Genomic DNA, 5,662 nt, shown 5'->3' with positions numbered 1-5,662 from the left:
TTTTCCTAGGAGTTGCTTTATAAAAGTTGGTGCATCTATGTTAGGTGCATATATGTTTAGGATAGATATTTCTTGTTCATGGAGTGAACCTTTTATCATTATGTAGTGGCCCTCTGTATCTTTTTAAATTTTTGATAGCTTAAATGGTATTTTGTCTGAAATTAGGATAATGACTGCTCCTTTCTTTTGTGTTCCATTTGCCTGAAAATTTGTTTCCCATCTTCTTACTTTGAGTCTGTGCATGTCCTTTCTAGTGAGATGGGTCTCTTGAAGGCAGAATATTTTTGCCTGGTGATATTTTATCCATTTTGCCATTCTATGTCTTTTCAGTGGTGCATTTAGTCCATTCACATTCAGGCTAATTATTGAAATGTGAGAGTTCGTCCCTATCATAGAGTTCTTATAGAGTTGTTCTTCCACTTGGTTTATTGTCTTTCTTTTGGTTTTGGGGTTGGTTCATGTGTATTATAATCTTTTCCTGTACTCTTGTGAAGAACGTTGTTCTTCCCCCCCCCCTTTTTTTCTGTGTTTAGTACTTTCTTAAGTGTTTCATGTAGAGGTGGTTTGGTGGCAGCGTAAGTTCTTAGGGATTAGATATCTGGGAAAGATTTTAATTCTCCCTCGCTGATGAAGCTTAATCTGGCTGGGTAGGTTATTCTTGATTGAATCTGTTTATCTTTTAGGACTTTGAAGATAGGGCTCCAAGCTCTCCTAGCCTGCAGGGTTTCTGTAGATAAATCTGCTGCTATTCTAATTAGTTTTCCATGGTCGGTGATCTGGCCTTTTTCTCATTCTGCCTTTAGGATTTTTTCTTTTATGCCTACTTTGTTTAGGTGAATTATTATGTGTCTAGGAGTTGGTCTTCTCATTTGTTGTCTTGCAGGGGTTCTCTGAATCTCTTGTGTTTGAATTTTTGCATCATTGATTAGATAAGGTAAGTTTTCTTGAATAATCTCATGGAAGGTTTGTTCCAGTGTGGTCTCTGTCTCTCTTTCTGCCTCAGGAAGTGTTGGGAGCCAGCCACAGAGGCCCACTGAGCATTAGGGATCAGGAAGGGCCGTTGACCCCGAGACCACTAGGATGCATTTGGGAGCTATTGACCCCATTTCCTCCCCCTTTCTACTCAGCACTAACCAGATTAAGCTCCTGTGAGCTCAAAACATAAAAACTCTGAGACCGGGATGAACACAAGCTAACTTTAGAAGTTCATTACTCCCACTCTTCCGCAAACTGCAGTTTTGGCTTTCACACAACTTATAATTCAAACTCGTGTCACATCTAAGAGCCTTAGTATTGGTCACAGGCTTCTGGGTCATGATCTTAGGATTTATTGAAGGTGTAAATTGTAGAATATAGTTTTAGAAGACAGTCATTTTGTTGAAAGAATGCGGCTGGGTTACTTGCAGGTAGCCCACTGTGAACTTTGGACTGGGCCACATTCCAAACATTCTGGGATGGGCCACTTTCATTTGTAAAGTAAACACCTAAGCTTCTATAGAATTGTTTAACTTGGCATAAATCAATCAGTTTAAGATGAAAAAGGTTTATAGACTATGTCAGTCACAGATTAGGTTATCCTTTGTTATGGGATTTTAAGATTATCATATGAAAATTAAAGGCAATCATTGATTAAGTTTTCATGGATTAAGGCTTCTGGTGGGTGGGGGATGCCCTTCCTACATCTGACTTTGTGTATAAAAGACCCATTGTAATTCCCAATATGACTCATTTGCTTCTGCACTAGACTGGAGTCCTCTCTCTCTCTTTCTCTCTTTCTTCTTTCCCCCAATCGCCGACGCCATCTCCACCTTTGGGGTACCCTGAACCCGGTTGAAGCTGGTCTCCGACAAGGAAGGCCAATTACTCTTAGGTTCGGTCTCTTGAAGTAATCGCTCATCTCTTGAAGGTTTTCTCCTGTCTTTTTGAGCTTGTTTTCTGTGTTTTTGAGAGTTTGGGTTAGTTCTATATTTTGGTCCTCAAGTTATGAGATTCTTTCTTCTGCTTGGGTAATTCTGCTTTCCATGCTTATCAGTTTGTTATTTATTTCATTCACAGTATCTTTATTACTGTTATCTCAGATATCAGCTCCTTTCTAGTTTCTTCTTGAGTCTCCTTAATTCTTTTTAATCTCTCCATTAATGTCTTAATATCTAGGTTTGTAGTTTGAGACCAGTCATTCTAGGGGCTCTTCATTGTTTGCATTCTGAAGTCAGTTTTCTCAGTGTCTGCCCTTCCAGGGGTCTGGGAGAGACCCATATTCTTCTTTTGGTTTTTCTTCATTTGTGTAGATTTTTCTCTCATCTCTGGAGCAAAAGGAGGTACAAAAGAGAAAAATAAATGGAGGAAGGGGGGGACAATAGAAAGTTAGAAAGAGAGAAGAGTGAGAGGGAAAACAGACATACATACCAACTAACAGATGAAAAAGAGACACAAGGTCGGAGAAAAGTGAAAAAAAAACACTGAAGGAAAATTCCCTAAAGAATACTGGTAGCTACACAGAGACAGACCAATAAGATCATGAAACAGATAGTGTAAGTTAGAAAACAAACAATAGTGAGCAAAACATACAGTCAGAATGATAAACCCAAAGGTCAAAATAAGAGATCAGACTAGTTCTGTAATCTTTCCTTAGTGGCTAAAGTCTCTTGAGCTCTGATCTCTAGCCTCTCCCCTTTGTTTTTGTTCAGACAGGTAGCCTGCTGCCTGGGAGGTCTGTGACTCTTAGTTGTCTCAGTCTGTTCAGCATAGGGGAGGGGCTTTGTCTCCTGTTTAACAGTGTCACCGTGGGTACCGAGGTGGAGGCTCTGATAGGTGGGCGGGGCGATGTAAATATGCCTGGAGAATGGTGGAGGTGGTAGCTGCACTTTCACTTTTAGAGATGCTCATCTGGATGTCTGGGCAGGATCAGCTGCACAGCTGGGTGCTGGATCTGGGGTGTCACCAGCAGGCTGGGGTGGAGGAGAGGGTCGGGCGTTCCCTCCTCTGGAGCTGGAAGCCTCTGATCAGCACCTTACACAAGCTTGGGGTTCTGTTCCCTTACACAAGCTTGAGGTCGCACGCTGAGTGCCTTAGCCAGGGTGGGACCGGGCCTCCAGAGCTCCAAAGCTCCAAAGGGCAGGTGGTGGCCCTTGGTCCCTCACAGGGCACTTCAGCCAGAAATGGGACCGGTATCTCTGAGGGGTGGGCGCCCAGAGCCTCCCTGGGTGACTGGCAGTTTGGTGCTGGGTGCTGGGTGAGATGATGTAAACAGAGAGGGAGCTGAGATCCGGGACTCCTGAGCAGGTGGGAGTCACATATAGTGGAGCAGCCATCGCCCGGGGCCGCAATATCTAGCCCTGCATGGAACCAAAGGTCCCCAGACCTCGTACCAGTGTGGCTGGCGGTGGGCAGGGGGCTGCAGGAAGAAAAGTACGAGTGTTTTTGGGAACTCACATTCAGAGAGTCTCACGAATCCATCTATGCCGTCGCCATCTTCTACAGTCGTCTTTCAGGTTTTCAAATGAACTGTAGAGTAGTATTCTTCTATATGTAAAAAAAAAAAAAAAAAAAAAAGAACCATGAGAATTTTAATTGGGATTGCATTGAATCTGTGATCACTTTGAATAGTATGGACATTCTAACAATATTACATTTTATAAATGAAGAACGCACAGTATCTTTCCACTTGTTTTTGTCTTCTTTAATTTTTCGCACCGGGCTCGGTGGCTCAGCCTGTCATCCTGTGCTTTGGGGGGCTGAGGTGAGTGGATTGCCTGAGCCTGCGGGTTCAAGACCTGCCTGGGCAACTTTGGTGAGACCTCATCTCTACAATAAATCAAAAAATTAGCCAGTGTGGTAGCACGCACCTGTAGTTCCAGCTACTTGGAAGGTTGAGGCAGAAGGATCGCCAGAGCCCAGCAGGTCAAGGCTGGGTAACAGAGTGAGACTCCAACTCAAAAAAAAAAATTTTGCGTGAAAGATTGGTAGTTTTCAGTATTCAAGTATTTTACTTCCTTAGGTAAGTTTATTCTTAACTATTTTTTGGTGCTTTTGTAAATGCCTAATTTTTTGTAAATGCCTGATTTTGTAAATGCCTAATGTTTTGTAAATGTCTAATTTTTTTTCAAATAATTTTAGATTCTTAGTGTCCTGAAGCACAACTGAGTTTGGTTTATTAATTTTGTGTCTTGCCACTGTACTGAATTTGTTTATTTGTTCTAATAGTAGTACTTTAAAACTGAATGCTTTTTATTTATTTTTCTTGCCTAATTACCCTATCTCTCACAATTATACTTTAGTATCCTACAATATTAGAATTAAATTAAAAAATGTGCCATTACTGAATTGTTTTTTTCATAAATTAGTAAGAAAAGGAAAATAAATGTGTGTGTGGTATGTACATAAAACAAGAAAGAAATTATGAGTATCTCTAATTATCTTTGATTCTGCAGCTGGGTACTAAAGGAAATCAAACTACTAATGGAGTACCTAATGTGGTTAGATATGAAGCTTCTGAGTGACAGCAATTCTGAGTGACAGCAACATGAAGGGTAACTCTCTTATACCTCTGTAGACCAGATAATAGAGAGGGAGAAAAAGATTTCCTCATACCTATTCCTATAAGACAGTCCTGGGTCATAATATCATTGTATTTATCATATTGCAGCAAAAATTGAGCTCAGTGTACCCTCTACACATGCTGGCAGGCCCAAGAGGAAAAGATGAACAGCAGAACTCTATTATCAGTCCTCCTCCAATTACAAGGCATTTTTCCTTTAGGGAGAAGTGAATTGGAAAGGACAGTGAAAATTGTCTTCTTGCTTAGTTCAAACTGGAAGTTCTTATACTGGAGTACTAGATGAAGAATTACATCAGAATGAGAAGAGGATGATTTGTATACATCAACTATAAACACAAGATTTGTCATATGCAAAATCTTAAGACAAATTTTCATTAATGTCAGCAGTGTCACTAATATCAGCAGAAGCGAGAATAGGGAGACTATGAATTGGCAACTCTCCTGTTCAATAAAGACAATTGAAATTGTTACTTAACTGGTATTAAGACTACAGGATAATTTCTATATTAGCAATTAATTAGCAGGGCAAGATTGATCACTGAATTCTATAGAAAATAACATTGAATCTTAAGAGTTTAGATCTCTATCTGATTTTTTACAAATAAATTTGCAAAAAATGTTTTTGGTTTTTTTAAAAGTAGATAGGTCTCTTTTTCTTAACTTTTTTTAAGGATATGAATTCTCTGTGTCTCTGAATTAATGTTTTAAAACTAAGTCTCAGTTTTCAGTTTATTATAATAGATTCTAAATAGGTACATTAGTTAGAATACTGCTTTGCACAATACCTAGGTAAATAAATAATTGAACTCTTAAAAAGCATGAAAAAACTTTTCTCCTCCTCTTCTCCATACCTGGACTCAGACGGATAGCACCCATCTCCATTATTCTTTAGTATTTAGATGGATGTTTTATGGCCTGGAATTATGGCATCTTTGGCATAAGGTTGTAAAAACGTATTCATTATTTATTTTAAATGAGCTAGATATGAGCAGAGAAATGATGAGAAAAGAGACTTTCAGCTCTTGCTTGCTAATTTTAAGAAAAATAGTCATACCCTGAAGCCGTGATCTCTACCTCCAATTACTCACATTTTGTTGCAAATAA

General features: G+C 39.5%; 1 pseudogene; it reads right to left on the bottom strand.

The window, feature by feature from the left end:
- Positions 1-5,434, bottom strand: part of LOC110595966 — a 22,628-nt pseudogene extending 17,194 nt beyond the window's left edge.
- Positions 5,435-5,662: the final 228 nt, after the last annotated feature.

This window comes from Carlito syrichta, unplaced genomic scaffold, assembly GCF_000164805.1.
Source record: "Carlito syrichta isolate Samal-C Ts95f unplaced genomic scaffold, Tarsius_syrichta-2.0.1 Scaffold305634, whole genome shotgun sequence".
In the NCBI taxonomy this organism is placed as follows: Eukaryota; Metazoa; Chordata; class Mammalia; order Primates; family Tarsiidae; genus Carlito; species Carlito syrichta.
The sequence above is the reverse complement of the archived record's forward strand: the minus strand, read 5'-3'. Positions and strand labels throughout refer to the sequence as shown.